Genomic DNA, 26,946 nt, shown 5'->3' with positions numbered 1-26,946 from the left:
AATATTTCATGATTTCTAATTTTTATCTGAATATTTTTTTTTTCTTTTTGGTTTATGACAAAAAGGAGAGTAGATGCTTAAAGTTCTCATTACAAGGAAAAGAAAACTTTCACGATGTATGGTAGTGGATGTTAACTAGACTTATTATGGTGATCATTTCACAATATATGCATAATATAATGACTCTGTTGCTTTCATCCTAAAATTTGGCCTTAGAAATCATCATTCTTCATATGCTGCATTGAAAAATAAAAATAAAACAGCATTTGAATGCTCATAAAAACCTTAAGTATGCTTTCAATTTATCAACTATTTCCTAATAAGTGAATGTTAATTTGGACAACATTCATGTAGGGTAATACTTTATGAAAGAAGAAGGTTTTTAAAATCAATAAGCAGGATTAATTCAATTATGGAGGGATTAAGTGTGTTTATAATGTGGTTCTTACTAACATGTTGATTGCCCTATATTAGTAGTGGATTTTACTGTCATTCATGGAATTCAAGGTAACACTTCAGGAAAAAGGAGGGGAAAAGACATTAATGTTTATTTCTCAAAATTGTATAGATACTGTATATAATTTATTGTATAATTCAAAAATAAAATTTACAGATTAGAGATTATTTCCTTCATGTTACAGATTAAGAAACTAAAGTTCAAGGAAATAAGGAAATTTGCCCAAAGCTATATAGCTAGGTGGGACAGGGATTCAAAGCCAGTTCTCTCTGAATCCATAAGCCAATGAATGCTTTATTAAAATGATTTGGTTATATATGGTTGATTATGTTTATTTTTTATCATTAAATTTTAAGGTAGATGGGACTTGTTAATATTATAAAGTTATATTTCATTTAATTTTATGTTTTTGCAATTTTTATACTTAAAATGATTTTAAGTGTTATAATAATGTGGCAAAAATTTAAGAGATTTTTTTTTTTTAAATAATGACAGCCTTCTTCCCGGAGCAAAAAGACCAGAATGACATTTTCTAATGTAGGTTGGATTTTAAAACTGTACATGTCAGATCCACGTATGTAGAAGTGCATCCCAAACACACAGAAGTTCTAAAATGCTTTTGATAGTCTAGAATCAGCAGGAAGATTCCAATAATATAGTAACCTGATCCACATAAAAGCAACTGTGGGGCTTCCCTGGTGGCGCAGTGGTTGAGAATCTGCCTGCCAATGCAGGGGACACGGGTTCGAGCCCTGGTCTGGGAAGATCCCACATGCCACGGAGCAACTAGGCCCGTGAGCCACAACTACTGAGCCTGCGCGTCTGGAGCCTGTGCCCCGCAACAAGAGAGGCCACAACAGTGAGAGGCCCGCGCACCGCGATGAAGAGTGGCCCCCACTTGCCGCAACTGGAGAAAGCCCTCGCATAGAAATGAAGACCCAACACAGCCAAAAAAAAAATAAAAAATAAATAAATAAATTAATTAATTAATTTAAAAAAAAAAGCAACTGTGAAATCACACAAAAGTTGTAGAATTTCTGGCTGCTGTTTACTTTTGTTAGTATTTGGACATATGTATCAGTTCTTTCCAGAGTTTTATAATACGGTTTTTCAAGCTGGGCGTTATAAATATTAGGAGTCACTGGAAACATTTGTCCTTAGGAGAAGATGGTAGCTTTATATATATATTTTTTCTTTCCTTGTCCCTTGGGAATGATGTTTTAGTCTTTGAGTGAGAAATGTGACCAAGTGAAGAAAACAAACTCCAGGTGATTAGTGCCATTTCAAAGGGCCAGATAAAGGTGTTTTATTTCTTTTTAAAATATTTTCCCCCAATTTTTGGAGTGGTCAGTGTATCTTCATATATCTCACACATTAAGATCATTTGAAGATTTTAAATTGTGTATTATTTTATTTAAGAGAACCATGTATTTCCATACTTGTGATTTTACTTTTCAAGCAGCTCACATAACGTTCTGAAAAGCCACAGATACGGCTTTATTAATTTTTTTTTCTTAAAGATGGTAGGCTGTGAGAATTGGGTCTGTCGCCTGTCCCTAGATCCTGCTTCCTTCCTTCTTCCTCTTCTTTCAGATTGCTACAATTCATCCTTCAGGACTGAGCTGAAAAGTTACTTTCTAGGGAGTTTCCCTGATGCCCAAGCAAGGCTAAGCTTCCCTTTTGTGCAGTGCCTTGCCACTTGTGCTTTTATTATAAAAATAACTCATTTATTTAACAATGAATGAGTGATCTTAATCACAGAGTCCTCTTAAATAGCATCTAAATTATCTGAATTTTTGTTGGTTTTTGTATTGTTTTGTTTTGCTTCTTTTGAAGTAGACTGTGGCCACTCAAATCCTGATTCTCTGATGATCCTGTTCAGCTAGGTTCTTAAAATGAAGTTGTACTAAATGTAAAAATGTGCATATAAATACGCATTAAACATAAAGGGATATAATAAATTAAATTGCTCTGTCACAACCCTACAAAAATATGTAGACATTATTTATCTCTAGCAAAATAGAGCCCTTTACCCCTCTTCTTTTTTAAAATGCTGTGTGTCTCAGGGTCAACATCAAAAGCAACCATCAGTCCACAGAGTTTATACTACAAACTCTCAGTTGCTTTTGTGGTACCCGTTAAACCTGTAAGACACCCTTCATTGCGTGAGATGCATGTAAACAACTATACATTAATGGGTTATGTTACTACAGTTTAACTGGGCTATGTTCCAAAATATACAAACTTTGCATGTACAGCTCCACAGTATAAAAATACTTTTCTGTTCATCAGCGTAAGTAGGAGATTGTACAAAGAAGTAGACAAATTATGAGAATTCACTCGAGTACAATACCATAATGCTATGAATAGAAAGTTTGATTTATGATGAAAGCTTGGAAGAGAGACCTAGTGAAAACTGGCAAACAGAGGGGGTGGGGGGGAGTAGTGGTGAGGAGGACATAATTATAGACTGAAAATATTTGAAGGTGCTGGTGCCCACAAAGAGGAAAAAGTATTCACGTTTTATCTTTTCCTTCTTGTCTTCGTTAGAAATGATTTCCAAACCTTTTGCCGTCCAGTCCAACTGCTGGCTGGATATTTTCAGTTGAATGTCTTACCATTATTGTTTCAAAATCAATATTATTAGATCCCCTAAAAACTTTTTTTTCACACCCAATTTGCCTGGTTTTAATTTCTGAAGCTTTGGCTGCTTCTAATGCCAGCATGATGCACATACTAGGAACCCACAAACTCAAAGAAGAGAGCTGCCTTTTATTCCTCTATGTCTTTCATGTCCAATCAGTCCTCAAGTCTTGTTGACTATTCCTTTATGTTGTCTCTAATTTCCACCAAGTTTCTTTGATTCTTTGCCCAAGCCTCCATTTTAGTTCAGGTCATGGATATAGTATAACAGGCTTCAACATCTCCACTTGTTTCCTTCTCTAAGCCATCTTGCACATTTAATTGTTACTTGTACACTCTTTATCCCTTCAGGGACAAACATGGGGTTCTTAATATAGAAGACATTCAAAAATATTTTTAGGTTCAGTGAAGTAAAAATGTATAAAACATACAGGGACAAAAGACCAAAGTGAGCAAAATTTTTTCCTTTCAGAAAAAAATCATGTGTGTCTGTGTGTATATGTGTGTTTCTGTGTATACATATACACACTGTTATGGAAGTGGATCCCTTAAGAGGTTGTGATAGCTCCAGAAATAGAATACTGAAATACCTGAACAGTAGACTTTTGACATTTTTCAAATTATGAGGGAAGAAAAGATCTAAGTAATTGGAAGCTTTAGGTGTGGTGAAAGCTGTGCTGTGCTACTCTACAGTAGTGCTATTTAATAGAACTTTCCACAGTGATAAAAATTGTCCATATGGTAGTCACTAGTTACCTATGGTTATTGAACACTTGAAATGCTGTGAGTGCAACTGAGAAACTGAATTTTAAATTTTATTTGATTTTAATTAATTTAAATTTAAGTAGACACATGTAGCTAAAGGCTACCATATTGGACAGCAAAGAACTACAGTCAGAAGCTCTCCCAAGGATTATGGGCATTCATTAAGCTTTACTTACGGCTTTTGTTACGGTCACCCCCAAGGTCCAGGTGGTTTTGCTTTCAGATAGCAACATACAGGGACCATCTTGATCTCAGTTAAAAACTTAGCCTAACACTGCATACATCTTGTATCTATATTATGTAACCTTATTTCTCTTGTTTATTCTTTCCAAAAATTTTTATTGAATATCTACTATATGACAGGCACTATTTTTGGTCATAGAGATACACAAACTTAAAATCCTTGCTCTCATAGAGCTTTTTTTCAAAAGGAGATATAGGCAAAAAATAAAATACATCAAGTAGTGAAAGTTTTGTGAAGAAAAAGCAAGGGGCTAAGTAATGGCAGAGGATCCTACTTCTGGAAGAGTCATGAGAAAAGAATTCTGAGGAGGCAACAATTGAGACCTGAAGGAAAGGAGAGAGTGAGCTATGAAGACGGAGGGGGAAGGAAATTCTAAGCAGAGGGATCAGCACACGCCAAGTTCCTGAGAAGTGGGTATTCTTAGTATGCTTGAGGAGCATCATGGATGATCCCAAGGTTTTCATACTGAGCAACCAGGTGAATCAAGTTGCCATTTACTAAGATGGGAAAGTCTAGAGGAGAACTGGTGTGTGGGGAAAATCAAGAGTTTAGTTTTGGATATAGTAAATTTGACATGGCCATTGGACATACAAGTGGAAATGTTCAAAAGCAGGCCAAGTTCTGGGATGGAGATATGGATTTGGCTGCCATTGTCATTGAGATGGTGTTTAAAACCTTGAGCCTGGATACAGTTTCTTCAAAGGTGAGTATACAGAGGACTGGGTCACTATAATATTTAGAGGTTGAGAAGGTATGGAGGGATCAACAAAGGAGGCTGAGAAATGGGACCAGAGAGTCTGAAGGGCAACAGAGTGTGTGGAGACTCGGAAGCTAAATAATTGGAGAGTATTTAATGGGAGGGAAGAGTCAACTGAGAAGTCAAGATGAAGACTGAGAATTTTCTATTAGCTGTGGTAACCTGGAGGTCATTAGTGGCCTTGATAAGTAAGGTAGGAAAAGAAGACATGGTTCTTTTCCAGAAAAATCTTACTAATAGGCAATCAAGAAGACTGGTGGAATCTAGGGAAAGGGGCAAAATATGTCTGTGCTTTCTCCCTCCACTTAACCCCATATTAGGTGATTCTGATTTCATCTTGGGTGGCATAGAGGAATTCTTCCTCCAGAGTCTCCCTTCCTCATCTCTTCCTCTTCTACAATCCCCTCAGCCTCCACAGTCCTCAGATGTTTTTACAAAGTTCTGCTGATTCTTCTGCTCTTCCCCTGGCTTTGTTCCTTCCATTTTTCCCTCCCTAAACCTGGGTATAGAGACTTCAGGATAAAGCATCTACAATACAGACAAACCTTTCTGTTGTTAACATTAACTACTTCTTATCACAATCTCATGTATTATTATAATTTTAAAAATCTGTCTCAATTTTTTTCCTAACAAAAAAACACTCTTCTGTTATTAGTTTGGTTTTTTAAATTACAATTTACATGTCCCAAACCCAGTAATTTCAGTCTCCCTTACCCTGCTCTACATTCTTTCTTTTTGCTATTGCATGTATCACCTTCTAGCATATGCTATAATTTACTTGTTAATTGTGCTCATTGCTTGTTCATTTTCTTTTCTGCTAGATATAAACCCCAAATGAGCAGTGATTTGTTTCTGTTGTGCTCACTGATACGCCTGTTTTGGTCACTGATATGCTTAGTATAGGGCCTCCCTTGTAGTAGATGCTCAGGAAATTGTTGCTGAATAAATGAATGTTCTGGTCTCCAGGAGTGGTGTGGCTTGTGCTATGTTGCAGGAAGTAGATGCAAGTGATGAAGGAGACATTATCTTGCCACAACTAATACATGGTGTTAATTGATGTACAGGAGATTCCTTTATCCTGATCAATTCCATCTCTCTGAAAATTGCACTCAGATCATTGAAATAGAAGCTATGTCCTACTCTGTGGTATCTCTGGAAGGGGTTAAGGTTTTTGCTGACCCCTAGAATACAAGGCATAGAAGAAGGATAGTGATACAGAAAAACAGATCCAGGAAGAGTAGTACAGTGGTTCATAACCTTGCTCAGATAAAAACTAAGAGCAAAACAAGACAACATAGACTTGTATTAAAGATCTAAGCCCAGAGAGAAGCCAAGCCTTCTTCTGTTATGCCTAGGATCAGCAAAAATCAGCCTGCTGGCAAGTCTTTTAACAGTTCTTTTATGTTCCAACTGAGGAGAAGCAGTGGGAATACTGATGGGAAAGTAATAGCCAGAATGTAGTCACGGGCAATCAACAACCTTGAAAATATGGTGCTGGGGTGGCCAAAGAGAGCTTAGATCTGTCCACATAAGAAGGGAAGAATCTCATGGAGACAGGGAAATGGTGGGGTCTTATATGTATTTCTAAACCTTCTTGAAGTCTACAGCTGCTTCTTACTCTATGTCCCTTTCTTTGTGCCTACTTTTAGATGAAATTGAAGTACTTTATCCTAGAATAGGCTACTAACTCCTGAGGTGCTGACCTGGAGCAGCCTGAGCCTTAGTTAGCATTTTTGCTTGGCTGAGATCTACCCCGTCCACACTCCTTTAACTTGTTTTCTTGTCATTGCACAATGGAAATTGAAGTACCTACAGTTATGCTGTGAAACAAATGTGATAATGTGTCTGAGGCAGTTGTAGTTTGTAAGAAAAATTCAAGATTCAAGTTATGAGTTCAAGAATATTTTCTGAATTTAAAGTACACTGATTTAATATTTCTCTACTCTTTCATGTTATGTTTTCATATTTATATATCTCTTTTCATATTTATATATTTTGTAAATATTAATATTTAATTCTAAAACATTTTAAATGTTTCAGAAAAGTTGCAAGTATAATACCAAGAGCTTTCCCCTGAACAATGTGATCTCCTAAAAACAAGGGCGTTCTCCTACATAACCGTAATATAATCATTAAAATCAGAAAGTGATCATATAATCCTCAGACCCCATTCAGATGTCACCAATTTTCCAGTAGTGTCCTTTATAGCAAAAGATTCACTTTACACATTGCATTTAGTTGTCAGGGCTCTAGTTTTCTTCATTCTGGAACAGTTCCTAAGTCTTCCTTTGACTTTAATGATTTTGACACTTCAGAAGATTACAGTTTTTTAAAATGGTCCTCAATATGAGTTTATCTGAAACATCTTTATTAACTATATTTGCTTCCTTTGTATATTTTTGATGCTCTGGCACTGGGACCTCCCTGACTAGGGAGAGACTGCTCCTCCCAGGGTAGGTCAATAGAGATAGCAAGCAATTTTCCCTGAGGGCGTGTCTTTCATATGCAAACCAACCTATTCAGAGCCCTTACTAGGGTCTACCTAGTAGGGAGAGCCACCTCCTCTATCTGGCTCTTATTACAGGAAGCAATATTTCTCTTCCCTGATCATCCCAGGGTTAGGTATAAAACAACTAAAGCTCTGTACCCCAGAGCTTGCAGAAATTATTTAAACTAGTCAATCCCAAACCTGCCTATTATTCCTTGTCTTACCTTCCCTGAAAAGATTGTAATAAAGGTTCCCGTCCATGCTTTCTCCTTGCTCCTATTGCTTGTGTTTAACCCTGGTGCTTCCCTGTGTGGCCCTGCATGACATGGCATGCCCCATCCTCTTAGGAATTATGAATAGCAAACTGTCTTTTCAATGGCAGTCTCCTGTGTTGACCTCACCATACCTGAATAATAATAAAACCTACAGTTAAAAACAATCTCTTCATGATTAGATTCAGATTATACATTTTTTTGTGGGTATGTCACAGAAGTAGTACTGTGTTCTTGTCATTGCATTCTATCCAGTTGTTTCATGATTTTGATTTGTTCCATTGCTGATGATGTTCACATTGATTGCTTGATTAATGCCAGTCTTTTCCCCTGGAAAGTTACTTTTTTTCCTCTTTATAAAGTGTTTAATGGGTCAGCACTTTATATCTATGTAAATATTCTGTTCCTCATCAAACTTTAAATTTCTTCTTTATTTCTTAGTATCAGTATGGACTCGGTTTTCTATTTTATTCAGTCATTTACTTTATGCACAAATTTCCAAGGTTTGACCAGTGGGAGCCCAGCTGACTTCTGTGTCCCTTTGACAAATCCCCATAATTTTCTGATCATCTTCTTAGATTCTAGCACAACAAGGTATTCCAGGCTTATCTTGTACTTCCCTTGTCCCAGCCCTGGTATCAACCATTTCTCCAAGGAGCCTTGGCTTTATCATCTGGATGCTAGGTGTGCTCAGTTCAATTGAGGTATCACTGCTCCAAGCCCTCTCAGTAGGTAAGCTAGAAAATACTGTATGGATTTGCCTATTTACTACATATCATGTGTATGTATGTACATATACATGTAAATATATATACATATATGCAAACATACATTTACATATCCTTCTGTTTTTATTTCTATCTATATGTACTGCAAACAATAATTTCAAACCAGTAACTCCAATTCCAATCCAGCACCACTGGCAGTTTATCCTAGTTTTCTCCCTTTCCACATTTGTAACTCTTCCTCCTGATAGAAACATGATTCCCATTATCCTTAGTGTATTTACTTATTTGATCAATTTCCCTATATATAATCAGTGTCCCATGGCCACCGATGCCTCATCCTCCACATGCTTGCTCTTTAATATGCACCACCTCCATCACTGACACTGTATACCAATCTGTCCATGTAATAAATTTTGTTTTAGGATTTATACCTATTGAAAAATCATATTCACTTAAAAAATACTATTGAATGTTGACCATGTTGCTTTGAACATCAATTGATATGTATAACATCATACCAGAAATAAATGAAAACATGGTCTTTTTCAACTCTAATAATACGTTAGTGGAATCAAGAGTGAGCCATGTGATATTTTGTAACTTAAATAAAACTTGCTTTTAAACATTTTTATTATTAAAGGTTCAAGGCATTACATTTGCCAACAGAAATGGTAAGAATCATCACATGGCTACACTTGGTTACATGTAGTATGTATCAGAACTTATTTTATGGAACCTTATATTTTGGATTTAGTACATGATGAACATACCCATTTCTGGTTAATCAGTAAGTCTTGTGATAGACAGTAATGGAAATGGGATGGTGCTTTCCAAACCAAGGTAATAAATCCAAAACAGGGACATTTCCTTAACTCAGCATGGTCAGGTTAGCATTGGTGGAGAGTAGCCATCTCAAATGTGACGGCCGTTGATTTAAAAGGGGATTGGCTGCCAAGAATACCAGATATAACTAGTTGCTTGACATCTGGCAGATCTCTTTAACTCTTAGGGTCTCTATTACCTTGTCTGTGAATTAAGAGTGTTTATATGGGTTACGATGCATTTGGAGGCAATAAACAGAAAACTCTGATTCATATGGTTTAAGCAACGTTGACAATTTATTATCTGCTATAACAAAAAGTTAGTGGTTTGGAGGCATCATCAGGATCTGGTGTGTGTATATGTATGTGTGTGTTTGTTTTCCTTTTCCTACTTGTTTCAGTATGCTTTCTAGTCCTTAGACTAGCATCCTTCATGGCCACAAAATGGCAACAGTAGAACTAGGTATCCTATCATGATGAAACGACATCCAGCGGAATAAGAGGTACTTCTTCTTCCTATATAATTCTCATTATTATTGAGGAAACATTTTCCAGAAGACCCCAGCAGAATTCTCCTATCTCATTGGATAAACTTGGATCATGTGCCCATGTTGAAGCCAATCATTGGCCAGGGGAATCAGTGTAGGATGATTGCCTTTACCAGTTATGATTCACTCTTTGGAACTGGGTCTGAGGCGTACCTCCTTTGAAGTCATGGCTGGACAAGGGAGGGTGGATATCTGGGGAAAGAAGGGAAGAAAATGTTTGAAAGGTCATGATTGTTGGGTAGGCCAGTACCGTCTCCTGACATGCTATATTATGCAAAGTCACTTCCAGTTTTCTCCTTTTGTTATTCAGTTCTCCCACTTGGAATTCTTGTAAAGCCCTCAAGGGTGGGATCATGAATTTTTTTTTTACATATTTATCTTTAGTGCTTAGCACTAGGGTTAGAAACTCAGCAAATATTCATAGAGATAATGAACAATTAATAATTCCTTAAATTACTCTATCTTGACATTTTTGTTGTGGTGGTGCCTGTTGATTTTAAGAGTTATCCTTAAGTATGGCCTTGCCTGGTATAGCCACCTATTCATCTCATAAAATAATGTCTGGATGATAAAATTTATTTTATTTATATATTTCATTTGAATAAAAGATGTTGGACTTTTAAGCAGTGAAAACTACCTTCCATTTCTTCACCTATCTCTTCTAGTTGCTTAGGCCTAAATGTGGCATATGAGTGCATTTTGTTGACTGTGTCCTGGATTTATCTTCCACTAGACGTGGTGAGTGAACCTTGATAAATATATAGCAGGTATCTGCAGCAGTTGTGAGAGTCAGTTTGGTTTGAATGTCTATCATTGCTATCCACTTGCTGAAATAGTACATATAGATCAGTGTGGTTAAACACAGAGATATTACAGCACAGAAGGGATTAACAAATTCCCTGTTTTGCACTTAGAAAGTATTGAATATATTCAGGAAGAGCAAAACTGGTTTATAATTCTGGAAGTTAGGGAAAGTCAGTTCTTTAAGGCATTTACTTTTATTTATGTAAGAAGCCTTTTTACTAGGAACTTCAGCTTCCAGGCATAACTAGAATAAATGAGGTTTTTTCTTTGTTAATTGACAAACTGGTAAAGACTTTAAAGAATCACACACAAAGTGTAAAACTTTTAATTATATGAAACTCTAAAGTTGTTTATGTCTACTTAAAAATGATAAAAGCTGAATAATGGGATATTACAAAAATGTTCTATAGGAAATTAACAAGATTTTTTGCTTTGCCTGATGTTTTTTAGAGCCTTGTACACAGGACTTTGCATCAGAATATATGAGTCCCTGTCCAAAGATCACTTCCTATATTAAGAAAACCTTAGAAGATCACCAAATGTCTTTGTGCCTCAGTTTACCTATTTTTAAGTAACAAATTAATAATTATTAGATTGAATTTATTATGACAATAACTACAGAAGGAATTTTAGGAAGAAAATTTGTTATATTATTTTTTTTCAATAAAATATATTTTGAATGGCATCATCATAATAAAAAAATCTCCATTTATCTCAAATATCCCTGCATGTATGATTGCTATAATTAAACAGTTTCTCCCTCTGAAATCAGTAGAAATCTGAAGACATAGATGAGGCAAACCATATTGAATATTTGGGGCTACTAAAAAGAAAGGCTGAATTCAATGAACTTTTTCTAGAGTTTATTTTGCTGATTATAGGCTTTGAACTATTGACAAATCCTTCTTTAATAAACAGTTCTATTTTCTGGTACTTCTATGACCCTGCTCTCTTTCAGACATCCTCTTACCTTTATGATTGTTCATTTTATCTATCTTCTGAATGTTCTCCTTTTTCTACCTTATCCATAAATAACATTGGTTTCCACAAATTTAATCCTCTACACCTCTCAACTGATACGTTCTCCCAAGATGATCGCACTTGCTCATGATGTTTCAAGTACCATCTGTAAACCCTTGGTCTCCAGCTCACTAGCTCTAGAATGAATCATTCCCCTGAGCTCCAGATCTGAGAGTCTCCTTAATATCTCTACCTGGATGTTCCATAGACATCTCAAAGTCAGCATATCTAAAAATTGATGCTTCTTCATAACCCCACCCCAACCAAGTATTCCATTTGTGTTTCTTGTTTCAGAGGTTGTCACCACCATCTTCTCAGTCGTTCAAGCCAGATACTCTGGTACATTCTCAATTCCTAATGTCTTCCTCAGTCCCACAGTCAATAAATCAACAACAAATCTCACTGATATTTCTACCTTAACATCACTGGAATTTATCTATCCATTTCTTTGCATTTCCATTGTCCCTGATTTATTTGGAGCCTCTATTGTGTTTTCCCTGGATCAATGCAAACTACTTTCTAATTGATCTTTTTGCTTTCATCCTGAGAGATCTTAATAGAAAAGAGTTTGTGACATTTCTGTACCTAAAACACTTCAAAGTCACAGCATAAAGCCAAATAAAGAATGATGTGTAGGGTGTATCATATTCAGTCTCTGCATCCTTATTCAGTCTCATCTGCTGCCACTTCTCTCCTCAGAGTTTCAGCTCCAGATAAACTGAATTTCTTAGAGTTTCCTCAATATGCCATGCTTTTTTCTTCTCCTTTGAGCTTTTATTATATAGGCTCTAATTTTACTTGGGACATTTTACCACTTGTCTCTTTATTCAGTGCAGTCTTATTTACTGTTCAGGTATCTACTTAGACATTACCTCTTTTAAGAAACCAACCTGGAGGGAGAGACCTTCAAGATGGCGGAAGAGTAAGACGTAGAGATTACCTTCCTCCTCACAAATACATCAGAAATACATCTACATGTGGAACAACTCCTACAGAACACCTACTGAACTCTGGCAGAAGACCTCAGACTTCCCAAAAGGCAAGAAACTCCCCACGTACCTGGGTAGGGCAAAAGAAAAAAGAAAAAACAGAGATAAAAGAATAGGGATGGGACCTGCACCTCTGGTAGGGAGCTGTGAAGGAGGAAAAGTTTCCACACACTAGGAAGCCCCTTCACTGGCAGAGGGTGGGTAGTGGGGGGGAAGCTTCAGAGCCACAGAGGAGAACGCAGCAGCAGGGGTGCAGAGGGCAAAGCGGAGAGATTCCCACACAGAGGATCAGTGCCAACCAGCACTCACCAGCCTGAGAGGCCTGTCTGCTCACCTGCCGGGACGGCTGGGGGCTGGAAGCTGAGGCTTGGGCTTTGGAGGTCATATCCCAGGGAGAAGACTGGGATTGGCTGTGTGAACACAGCCTGAAGGGGGCTAGTGCACCACAGCTAGCCGGGAGAGAATCCCGGCAAAAGTCTGGACCTGCCTAAGAGGCAAGAAACCATTGTTTCAGGGTGCGTGAGGACAGGGGATTCAGAGTACCTCCTAAACAGGCTCCAGAGACGGGCACGAGCTGCGGCTATCAGTTCGGACAACAGAGACAGGCATGAGACGCTAAGGCTGCTGCTGCAGCCACCAAGAAGCCTGTGTGCAAGCACAGTTAACTATCCACACCTCCCCTGCTGGGAGCCTGTGCAGCCCACCACTGCCAGGGTCCCATGATTCAGGGACAACTTCCCCAGGAGAACACATGGTGCACCTCAGGCTTTTGCAACGTCATGCCAGCCTCTGCTGCCACAGGCTCGCCCCGCATCCGTACCCCTCCCTCCCCCCCGCCTGAGTGAGCCAGAGCCCCGTAATCAGCTGCTACTTTAACCCCGTCCTGTCTGGGTGGGGAACAGAGGCCCCCAGGCGACCTACACGCAGAGGTGGGGCCTAGTCCAAAACTGAACCCCAGGAGCTGTGCGAACAAAGAAGAGAAAGGAAAATTTCTCCCAGCAGCCTCAGGAGCAGCGGATTAAATCTCCACAATCAACTTGATGTACCTGGCATCTCCGGAATACCTGAATAGACAACGAATCATCCCAAAATTGAGGCAGTGGACTTTGGAAACAATGATAGACTTGGGGTTTGCTTTCTGCATCTAATTTGTTTTTGGTTTTATGTTTATCTTAGTTTACTATTTAGAGTTTATTATCATTGGTAGATTTGTTTATTGATTTGGTTGCCTCTCTTCCTCTTTTGTTTTTTTATATATATAGATATATATATATTTTTCCTTTTTCTCTTTCTGTGAGTGTGTATGTGTATGGTTGTTTGTGTGAATTTGTCTGTATAGCTTTGCTTTTAACATTTGTCCTAGGACTCTGTCTGTCCATTTTTTGTTTTCTGTATAGTATTTAGTGCTTGTTATCATTGGTGGATTTGTTTCTTGGTTTGGTTGCTGCCTTCTTTCTTTCTTTCTTCCTTTTTTTTTTTAAATTACTTTCTAACTTTTTTTATTTTTAAAATTTTTTTATTTTAATAACTTTATTTTATTGTTATTTTTTCTTTCTTTCTTTCTATTTTTCTCCCTTTTCTTCTGAGCCGTGTGACTGATAGGGTCTTAGTGCTCTGGCCAGGTGTCAGTCCTTTGCCTCTGAGGTGGCAGAGCCGAGTTCAGGACGTTGGTCCACCAGAGACCTCCCGGCTCCACATAATATCAAAAGGTGAAAGCTCTCCCAGAGATCTCCATCTCAATGCTAAGACCCAACTCCACTCAACGACCAGCAAGCTACAGTGCTGGACACCCTATGCCAAACAACTAGCAAGACAGGAACACAACCCCAACCATTAGCAGAGAGGCTGCCTAAAATCGTAATAAGGTCACAGACACCCCAAAACACACCACCGGACGCGGTCCTGCCCACCAGAAAGACAAGATCCAGCCTCATTCACCGGAATACAGGCACCAGTCCCCTCCACTAGGAAGCCTACAAAACCCACTGAACCAACCTTAGCCACTGGGGGAAGACACGAAACCAATGGAAACTACTAACCTGCAGACTGCTAAAAGGAAACTCCAAACACAGTAAGTTAAGCAAAATGAGAAGACAGAGAAACACACAGCAGATGAAGGAGCAGGGTAAAAACCCACCAGACCAAACAAATGAAGAGGAAATAGGCAGTCTGCCTGAAAAAGAATTCAGAGTAATGATAGTAAAGATGATCCAAAATCTTGGAAATAGAATGAAGAAAATACAAGAAACGTTTAACAAGGACCTAGAAGAACTAAAGAGCAAACAAACAATGATGAACAACACAATAAATGAAATTAAAAATTCTCTAGAAAGTTTCAATAGCAGAATAACTGAGGCAGAAGAATGGATAAGTGACCTGGAAGATAAAAGAATGGAAATAACTATCGCAGAGCAGAATAAAGAAGAAAGAACGAAAATAATTGAGGACAGTCTCAGAGACATCTGGAACAACATTAAATGCAGCAACATTCGAATTATAGGGGTCACAGAAAAAGAAGAGTAAAAGAAAGGGACTGAGAAAATATTTGAAGAGATTATAGTTGAAAACTTCCCTAATACGGGAAAGGAAATAGTCAATCAAGTCTGGGAAGCACAGAGAGTCCCATACAGGATAAATCCAAGGAGAAACATGCCAAGACACATATTAATCAAAGTATCAAAAATTAAATACAAAGAAAAAATATTAAAAGCAGCAAGGGAAAAACAACAAATAACACACAAGGGAATCCCCGTAAGGTTAACAGCTAATCTTTCAGCAGAAACTCTGCAAGCCAGAAGGGAGTGGCAGGACATATTTAAAGTGATGAAAGGGAAAAACCTGCAACCAAGATTACCCAACAAGGATCTCATTCAGATTTGATGGAGAAATTGAAACCTTTACAGACAAGCAAAAGCTAAGAGAATTCAGCACCACCAAAGCAACTTGACAACAAACGCTAAAGGAACTTCTCTAGGCAGGAAACACAAGACAAGGAAAAGACCTACAATAACAAACCCAAAACAATTAAGAAAATGGTAACAGGAACATACATATCGATAATTACCTTGAATGTAAATGGATTAAATGCTCCCACCAAAAGACACAGACTGGCTGAATGGATACAAAAACAAGACCCATATATATGCTGTCTACAAGAGACCCACTTCAGACCTAGAGACACATACAGACTGAAAGTGAGGGGATGGAAAAAGATATTCCATGCAAATGGAAATCAAAAGAAGGCTGGAGTAGCAATTCTCATATCAGACAAAATAGACTTTAAAATAAAGACTATTACAAGAGACAAAGAAGGACACTATATAATAATCAAGGGATTGATCCAAGAGGAAGGTATAACAATTGTAAATATTTATGCACCCAACATAGGAGCACCTCAATACATAAGGCAAATACTAACAGCCATAAAAGGGGAAATCGACAGCAACACAATCATAGTAGGGGACTTTAACACCCCACTTTCACCAATGGACAGATCATGCAAAATGAAAACAGATAAGGAAACACAAACTTTAATTGATACATTAAACAAGATGGACTTAATTGATGTTTATAGGACATTCCATCCAAAAACAACAGAATACACTTTCTTCTGAAGTGCTCATGGAACATTCTCCAGGATAGATCATATCTTGGGTCACAAATCAAGCCTTGGTAAATCTAGGAAAATATGCATAAGTATCTTTTCCAATCACAACACTATGAGACTAGATATCAGTTACAGGAAAAAATCTGTAAAAAATACAAACACATGGAGGGTAAAGAATACACTACTAAATAACCAAGAGATCACTGAAGAAATCAAAGAGGAAATAAAAAAATACCTAGAAACAAATGACAATGAAAACACAATGACCCAAAACCTATGGGATGCAGCAAAAGCAGTTCTAAGAGGGAAGTTTATAGCAATACAATCCTACCTCAAGAAACAAGAAAAATCTCAAATAAATAATCTAACCTTACACCTAAAGGAACTAGAGAAGGAAGAACAAACAAAACCCAAAGGTAGCAGAAGGAAAGAAGTCATAAAGATCAGATCAGAAATAAATGAAAAAGAAATGAAGGAAACAGTAGCAAAGATCAATAAAACTAAAAGCTGGTTCTTTGAGAAGATATACAAAATTGATAAAGCATTAGCCAGACTCATCAAGAAAAAAAGGGAGAAGATTCAAATCAATAGAATTAGAAATGTAAAAGGAGAAGTAACAACTGACATGGCAGAAATACAAAGGATCATGAGAGATTACTACAAGCAACTATATGCCAATAAAATGGACAACCTGGAAGAAATGGACAAATTCTTAGAAAAGCACAACCTTCCAAGGCTGAACCAAGAAGAAATAGAAAATATAAACAGACCATACACAAGCACTGAAATTGAGACTGTGATTAAAAATCTTCCAACAAACAAAAGCCCAGGACCAGATGGCTTCACAGGCGAATTCTATCAAACATTTAGAGAAGAGCTAACACCTATCCTTCTCAAACTCTTCCAAAATATTGCAGAGGGAGGAACACTCCCAAACTCATTCTACGAGGCCACCATCACCCTGATACCAAAACCAGACAAAGATGTCACAAAGAACGAAAACTACAGGCCAATATCACTGATGAACATAGATGCAAAAATCCTCAACAAAATACTAGCAAACAGAATCCAACAGCACATTAAAAGGATCATACACCATGATCAAGTGGGGTTTATCCCAGGAATGCAATAATTCTTCAATATACGCAAATCAATCAATGTGATACACCATATTAATAAATTGAAGGAGAAAAACCATATGATCATCTTAATAGAGGCAGAAAAAGCTTTTGACAAAATTCAACACCCATTTATGAAAAAAACCCTCCAGAAAGTAGACATAGAAGGAACTTAGCTCAACATAATAAAGGCCATATATGACAAACCACAGCCAACATCGTTCTCAATGTTGAAAAAGTGAAACCATTTCCACTAAGATCAGGAACAAGACAAGGGTGTCCACTCTCACCACTATTATTCAACATAGTTTTGGAAGTTTTAGCCACAGCCATCAGAGAAGAAAAAGAAATAAAAGGAATCCAAATTGGAAACAAAGAAGTAAGCTATCACTGTTTGCCGATGACATGATACTATACGTAGAGAATCCTAAAGATGCTACCAGAAAACTAGTAGAGCTAATCAATGAATTTGGTAAAGTGGCAGGATACAAAATTAATGCACAGAAATCTCTTGCATTCCTATACACTAAAGGTGAAAAATCTGAAAGAGAAATCAAGGAAACACTCCCATTTACCATTACAACAAAAAGAATAAAATACCTAGGAATAAACCTACCAAAGGAGACAAAAGACCTGTATGCAGAAAAGTGTAAGACACTGATGAAAAAAATTAAAAATGAAACAGACAGATGGAGAGATATACCATGTTCTTGGATTAGAAGAATCGACATTGTGAAAATGACTATACTACCCAAAGCAATCTACAGAGTCAATGCAATCCCTATCAAACTACCAATGGCATTTTTCACAGAACTAGAACAAAAAATCTCACAGTTTGTATGGAAACACAAAAGACCCTGAATAGTCAGAGCAATCTTGAGAAAGAAGAATGGAGCTGGTGGAATCAGGCTCCTGGACTTCAGACTATACTACAAAGCTACAGTAATCAAGATACTATGGTACTGGCACAAAAACAGAAATATATATCAATGGAACAGGATAGAAAGCCCAGAGATAAACCCACACACATATGGTCACCTTATTTTTGATAAAGGAGGGAAGAATATACAATGGAGAAAAGACAGCCTCTTCAATAAGTGGTGCTGGGGAAACTGGACAGCTATGTGTAAAAGAATGAAATTAGAACACTCCCTAACACCATACACAAAAATAAACTCAAAATGGATTAAAGACCTAAATGTAAGGCCAGACACTATCAAACTCTTAGAGTAGAACATAGGCAGAACACTCTATGACATAAATCACAGCAAGATCGTTTTTGACCCACCTCCTAGAGAAATGGAAATAAAAACACAAATAAACAAATGGGACCTAATGAAACTTAGAAGCTTTTGCATAGCAAAGGCAAACATAAACAAGATGAAAAGACAACCCTCAGAATGGGAGAAAATATTTGCAAATGAAGCAAATGACAAAGCATTAATCTCCAAAATTTACAAGCAGCTCATGTGGCTCAATAGTAAGAAAACAAGCAACCCAATCCAAAAATGGGCAGAAGACCAAAATAGACATTTCTCCAAAGAAGATATACAGATTGCCAACAAACACATGAAGGGATGCTCAACATCACTAATCATTTGAGAAATGCAAATCAAAACTACAATGAGTTATTATGTCACACCAGTCAGAATGGCCATCATCAGAAAATCTACAAACAATAAATGCTGGAGAGGGTGTGGAGAACAGGGAACCGTCTTGCACTGTTGGTTGGAATGTAAGTTGGTACAGCCACTATGGAGAACAGTATGGGGGTTCCTTACAAAACTAGAAATAGAACTACCATACAATCCAACAATCCCACTACTGGCCATATACCCTGGGAAAACCATAATTCAAAAAGTCATTTACCACAATGTTCATTGCAGCTATATTTGCAATAGCCAGGACATGGAAGCAACCTAAATGTCCATCGACAGATGAATGGATAAATAAGATGTGGCACATATATACAATGGAATATTACTCAGCCATGAAAAGAAACGAAATTGAGTTATTTGTAGTGAGGTGGATGGACCTAGAGTCTTTCATACAGAGTGAAGTAAGTCAGAAAGAGAAAAACAAATACTGTATGCTAGCACATATATATGGAATCTAAATAAAAAAAAAGGTTCTGAAGAACCTAGGGGCAGGACAGGAATATAGACGTAGATGTAGAGAATGGACTTGAGGACATAGGAAGCGGAAAGGGTAAGCTGGAACAAAATGAAAGAGTGGCATGGACATATATACACTACTAAATGTAAAATAGCTAGTGGGAAGCAGCTGCATAGCACAGGAAAATCAGCTCGGTGGTTTGTGACCACCTAGAGTGGTGGGATATGGAGGGTGGGAGGGAGACGCAAGAGGGAGGAGATATGGGGATATATATGTATATGTATAGGTGATTCACTTTGTTGTGAAGCAGAAACTAACGCACCATTGTAAAGCCATTATACTCCAATAAAGTTGTTTTAAAAAAAAAAAAAGAAACCAATCTGGAGCTTTCCCTCCTATTCCCAGCCCAAGACTTGTTAGATGTCTCTTAATACCCTATACGTAATCTTTATTAAATATGTATCTTACTGTATGAATGAATGATTTAATGACCTTTTATCTTAGAACTCTATTATAACAAAGAACTATTTAATTAGTCTCTTCTGCTTCTTCTGACATTTATGTGTCCAGATGGAACCATTGCTAACTTAAAGGAACAAGTATATCATACTCAGATTGTATTACAGAGTGTCAAATGACACATTCATAGCAAATAATATCCCTGTTCCATGTTAATCTGTTGGAAGCTGGATTATCAGATATTGTAATTCCTCATTATGGTAGTACTAAAAAATTTTTGCATTTTATTCATCTTGTGACTCTGGTGTCTTAGGAAATGTAGTTTAAGTTTATATTTAAAAGTTTTTTTTAAGTAGATTTCATTCTCAAGAACTCTTATGTTTTATTTCATTGTAGCATTTTCTTATGTACTACTGTACATACTCTCAATCAAAGTGAAAACATAGTGTTTCTCCTATTTTGGTAGTTAGTCTTTGTTATGGGTAATTGAGGCTGAAGTCAAGGTCTTCAACATTTAGAGTGAAGTTTGATGACTTTTCTTTTACAAAGAATTCACAAACACTCAAGTATTTTCTGAAAATTCAATTTTGATTCTAAGCATTTAAAGCAAGAAGGTTTGATTCTTTTAAGCATATAAATTTTATTTTTATTAATTCATAGCGATGTTTGCAAACTTTTTATTTGCTCTCTTGGGTATTTGGAGAGTTGAATGCCTTATTAATTTCTCATTTCTTCTCTTTTAGTGGAAAGTAACTGACTGTTTCTCTTTGGAAGAGACATATGTTCCTAATATTTATTGATGTGAAACAAACCACCCTGTTCTTAGTGGTGCAAAACAATAACCATTTTATTGATCACAGATTATGTGTTTCAAGAGTTCAGAAAGGGCACAGATTGGGGCCTCAACTGGGAAAATTCAGTGAAAGATGATTCGATAGCTGGGAGATGGATTCTTCTCTAGGCTTGTTTATTCACATGTCTGGTGGTTGATGTTGACTATTTTGGGGGACCTTAGCTGGAGCTGTTGGCCAGAACATCTAAATAAGGCATAAACATGTGGTATATGCACATGAGTTAGATTGGATTTCCTCATAGTGTGGTGGCAGACTTTGAAGAAAGATCATTCTTAAAAAAACAAAAAGCCAAGGTGGACACGCATGGCATATTTATGACCTAGACTCGGAAATCATAAAGATTTCAAGGTACTCTTGTTTCAGTGTACTTTGTTGGTAGATGTGCTCACAGATATCAGCCAGGTTTCAAGGGGAGGGGACTAAGACCTCACTACTAGATGTCGTCTTGTAATAGAGCATGTGACATGAGATATATTGCAGTGGCCCTCTTTGGAAAATACAATCTGTCTCAGCATACATTCACAACTTAGCTTCTGGCAATGGCAAATGTTATATTGTGGTTCTCTTGAACCCTTAAATTTTAGTTTTGTCAAAATGACATTTAAAAAATACTCTAAAACCTTCATTTAGAATGATAAAAGTAATAGATATTCATTAAGGATAACTTGAAAAATAAGCAAAAGTAATAAAGCAGAACTAAGTGCCATGATTTGTCAATAATTCTCTAACTTCTAAGGATCTTTTTTTTCCATATGTTGCTTATTTTAGATAATGCTACAATAAATATTTTAAGACTTTTTTTATACATATTTGACTATGTCTTGACTTCCGTAATATATATTTCTAGAAGTGCAATTACATCAACAATGGGGAAGATAATCATTGTACAGAAAAATAGCCCTCAACCGTAGTCAGTGTATATTTTCATTCATAAATTGATTAATAGTATGTTGGCAGTAATATGGGCATCTTATCTTGGATATTCAATAGAACAGTCTTAATCTTTGTTGTTTATCAAATCTTAAGAGTTGTAGTCAAAGGACAGTACTGAGAGTAGAAATGGATAAAGGCATCTGTTTAGTATACAGCTAATCATTCCTGTAGTCACCAGTGACTGCTCTATGGGAAACATACCATTGACCCAAAGGAATAATTACATACTAATTCTGAAGCATAGCATTCCTTAACTCAATTTTGAACTAACTGCAACTAAAGGCTATTTTAAAAAATACTATTTAAACCTCATTATTTGAGCATTATAGAAAATTATAATGTAAAACAGCCATAACTGTAAAAGTTATAGAATCTTTTTAAAAAAGTTTTTTCTTAGTATTTTATGACTGTTACTTAAATGACGTCTTTTTTTCATAGGTGTCTTCAACTATTCTTTATATTATTTTATGGAAGGCTTTATATTTTGGTAAAAAAGAAAGGGTCACACACAGCATTTGTAGTTTAAATTCAGTTAATTTTAGGATTTGATAAATCATATAAGACAAAACTGACCTAAAATTGCAAGTTGTAAGAACAATTTTAATAATGCTGAAACTTCATGAGAAATCTATTGGCTTATTCCTGACCTATCAAAAAAATAAAAAATAAAAGATGGAGAAGTATTCTGAAAGCTCATATAGGATAAAAATGTCCCAATATAGGGAAAGTATTTTTACTGTTCTAGCTACTGTAATGTGGATCAAAGCAAAATCAGTATTAAACTTAGGAAATGCTGTGTATAGTATATAAAAATATGCTTTAATCTACCAGGTTCCACTCTTAAAAACAAATAATGGAACATTGCACCCAAAGTTTCTTTAGAAGGTACATGCACCACCACCACCACCCCAATCCCCCTAATGCTCCAGATGAGGCCTCATAAGATCTGGGCTCTCACTATGTGACTTTGAGCAAGTCATTTAACCTCTTTAGATTTTAATTTCTCCACTGTATTATGAGGAAGTGGACTAGAGTGATCTTAACCTTCTAATAGACTTTGTGATCATGGTATGATTTGTAGTTTAATGGGAAAGTTGAAAATTGCCAATCTGGAGTTCATTAAGAAATATCAATATTAATTTCATATGCATAGAAAAGGATGAAGAAACATTTGACCCACATTCCTCTGTAGCTTGTCTCAGAGGTTCCTACTTGAGAAGTGGTTTATGTAATCTTCTGATCATTCCACCCAATTAGCTATTTATGTGGCATTTAATACTAGGGCCTAGTTTCCTGACAAGGAAAGGAAAAAAAAAAAATCATCACTCACATTTTAACAATATATGCAGGCAAAGTCCAAAGAGATGCTTACTCGCAAATAACTTGAATTTTTTACTCATGTGTGCATGTATACTGAAAACTCACTTCTATAGCAGTAGAACTAGAGCTCGTATTTAGTGAAGAAATCAAGTATCTTATAACTTCTATCATCTGAACCCAGGAAAGGTTCTCCGGTTCCCTTGGAAGAACCGATGTTGTTACAAAGTACAAATTCTGTGCAGGCCTTCAATCATTGATGATGATTCTTTAGGGGAAGGGAAAGAAAACAGGTAGAAAACCTGAATCTCAGAAGAAATGCAAAAAGAGATTATCTAAAAATTTTTGTGTGGGGGGGTAAAACCTATTTAATTATCAATATTTATATTTTTATTTTTTAATAAGGATATTTCATCCATTCATTCTTCTTCATGGAACAAGTTGTTAATATGTGGACTTTAACCTGTAGAACTAAAATGGAAGAGGGATTTTTTTCAAATGAGTGAAGTTTTTATTTATATAAAGTGGATATAAAATTTTAAAATTACTCATGTATTTTAAATATTAAGAGCTGCTCCACATTCACTTGCAATTTTTTAATTAGCATGATTACAGTTAATTTTTTATACCTTAAGATTTTCAGTGTAGGAAAGAAAGTGGGAACAAAATTTATAAAGAAATGGTTTAGTGACTTAAATTTAATAAAAATTCCAGAAATACACTATCAGCTTTCTGGCACTAAACTTGGCCTGAATCCAGAAGAAACCCTGTGGTCACAAAAAGAGACATCTTTGATTTACACCCTCTGACTGCTTGTGCAATCAGCATCACTAAGACAAATATAAAATTATCCCTGTAATTGTATTGCTATAAAGAATTTGTTTTTAGCATGTTCCCTAGCCTACAGTGAATGTATCAAGTACCGTACTAAAGAAGTATTGTGAGGTACTGAGCCATGACTAATTTATTACCTGCAGAAATACCTTAACACTTAATAAGGTGTTAATTGCATTCAGGTGACACAACTGCAGTTGGAAAGATAATTTGGTGCACCTTATCTGAGCTGGTGGAAGTGCAGAAAGCATTCAGGTTACACTGCACTAGGAAGGGCAATTTCTTGCGACTTATCAGCACTTGATAATGGACACTTAGCCATCTGACTAGTAAATGTGTTTATTCTATCACCATTAATGAAAAGCATTTCAATTAATAATAAGAGGAGATGGAAATTTTGTTCTTTAATGTTTTCACTTGCTCTCTTTTAAAAAGGTATCCATGTGACTATCTGGAATATAAATCGTTTATTTAAATGCTTCTTATCCCCGTCAGTAAGTCATTTGGGAGCTTTACTCTGTGTCTACCCTGAATGACATCAACATATTCAGATAGAAAATGAAAAAAATTCAGTGAATCATCCATACATTTGTAAGCTTCCAGAAAATGAGGATATAATGGCTGAACTGGGGTTATTGTTTATAGCAGAGAGAACCAAATGCAAGATCATAGGAATTTGAGTTGCTGTGAAAATCTGCTGTCTTGCATTAGCTTGATTTGTCACAGATGTACAACTGAGACTGTGCTAAGACTTTAGTCCCTGTGCAAATTTCAAATATTGTTTTCTTAGTTGGGACTCAGAATCACCAGGCATGTTTACACGCTGATATTATTCAAGATCACAGACTATTAGCATTTACAGTAGATTCATATGTTCTAAACCAAAGTAAGTGAACACAAAATTTGAAACGTTTGACTCTTAGAAAATCATTGCAGGCTTTTAGATCCATGCTTGTTTATCCTTTTGTTCTTCACAGTTTAGTCTCTGGAATAAAATGCATAGTTGATATTTTCATTTTCATCAGTTTTATTTTGTAGTTATAGACACAGTATTAGCATGAATGTATGAGTTACCACATAAAAATAATAGCTAACATTTATTGAGCACTAACTCTGGCCTAGACATTTTTAGCTTTATATGGATTATTTTATTTAATTCTGCAAATAACTCTATGAGATAGATAGTTTTAATCTCCAGATGAGGAAACCAGAGCACAATATAGTATGACCAATGTCACATACTTAGTAAGTGGGGCTTACTAGAAATTGGAATGAGGCCACTTTAGATTCTGCTTTTGATGGCTCAGGATCAAATAGCTAATAACTTGAATGAGTGAAACTTGAATAAAAATTATTTCATTTCTGAGCCCATGCCTATGAGATATATTGTCCTTTTGTGAAATCAGTTTCACTTATCTTATTTTTTTGTCTACTTGAATTATAGAATTGAATTTGGCAGTACTGTAGAGGCCTTACTTGTGCAAATACCGATGGAATGATTAGTGGCACAGTTGCACCTGCCTATTGAAAGACCATGAAGATTGGCCCTCCTTAAGCTTTAAGCAATGGTTAACTTAACTAATTGGTACTTAAAGGACTTTTTTAGCCATAGTATAATTTGCAACATTGACATGAAAGCTTGACTCATTTAGTTTTGACTTTTATTTGGCTGATGTTGAATTATCTACTTGTATGTCATCAACATGGTGTTCATCAAATGTTGTTCAAGTAGTGGAAAGTCTAGGTGAAAAGAGAATAATGTGGGAACCAGTGGGGAAACTCATTTATCACTATTTTATGTTTTTTCCAAGGCTTATGGATAATGGGGGGCATTTGAAAAGAATTGAAAAAAGTTATTAAAACTTAGGGGACTTGAAGGGTCAAATACATTCCTGAGTGAGGGAACCCATGCTTTGGTGCATATCAAATAGTCTTTTCTAATCTTGTTCCCTTTCAAACCTCCCATATTTTTATGAATATGACATCTAGCTAACATATATATTAAGAATTGCCCTAAGAGAAAAAAAAAGTAATAAAATTGCAGCTGGCAGCCTGAGATCGGTGGCAAACAGGGTGGGAGGAAGGTTTAACAGGAGCAAAGAACACTGTGCCAGGATGTAAAGATGTGGTCCTTGTCCTTAGAACTTTCCAAGTAATTACTGGGTAAGGTAATATACAGACACACACACATACACACTAACTGGCAAACAAGGAGGAAAAGAAGCCCCATTTATGTAATATAAATAAACAGCCTTAAGACTTCCTGGAAGGGGTAGTTAATTTCTGGGTGCGTGATGTGGAAAATCTTCATGAAGGAAGTAATAGTTGAGCTGGTCCTTGAAATATGGGTAGGATTTACAGGCATCCCAGGTAGAAGTAATGGAGTTAGAAAAGACATAATGGAAGCAGTGTATGAGATTCATTGGATAGAGAAATGGGAGTTAATGAGGATCTGGATTATGATTTTGACAGTAGGACATGGAGAAAATGAATTAAAGGTAAATTATGAAAGCAGAGTCACTGGATAGCTCATGCACACAGTGTGAATGACCCTTGGTTTACAACGACTCCAGATTTGGATTCTCAGGCCTGGAAGTCCTAAAAACTAATAATTTTACCAGTTTAGCCAGAAGTAATTCAGCTCAGAACAACTGACAACCAAACTCATACACACACGCACACGCACACGCACATACACACCCCTGACAACTTGCAAGGAAAGAATGTCACAGAGGAGGTAAACTAATGAAAGTTTGCTTAAATTCTATCTTGTTAGAGATATTTAAATATGTAAAAATTATCTCACCAGCCTTCACCTATTTGTGGGTTCAAATAAATCATTTTATTGTTTGATCAGAATACTGGTGTCTCTTTAACCTTAACCCGCACTTGCATGGTGCCAAGACCTCAAGTACTTACTGTTTCTCCCCTTTTATGACCTCTCTCTAGGAGTCCCTACAACCTATTTCATGACTTAGTTAGCAGGAGCCATCATCTTAGTTTTCAGCTGTATGACTTTGGAAAGACTCTTTGGTTGCTGCTGTGGAGGTGAATTTGCTCAAACTGCCACTTTCAATTTGCCTGTGGGATTGCCTTTGCCCCGGTGCCTGCTGAGTTTGCTCCTCCATCATTCAGAACCCCCTTAGATAATGGCACGCTACACCAGAGTGCTA

This window comes from Balaenoptera musculus, chromosome 7, assembly GCF_009873245.2.
Source record: "Balaenoptera musculus isolate JJ_BM4_2016_0621 chromosome 7, mBalMus1.pri.v3, whole genome shotgun sequence".
NCBI lineage: Eukaryota > Metazoa > Chordata > Mammalia > Artiodactyla > Balaenopteridae > Balaenoptera > Balaenoptera musculus.
The sequence above is the reverse complement of the archived record's forward strand: the minus strand, read 5'-3'. Positions refer to the sequence as shown.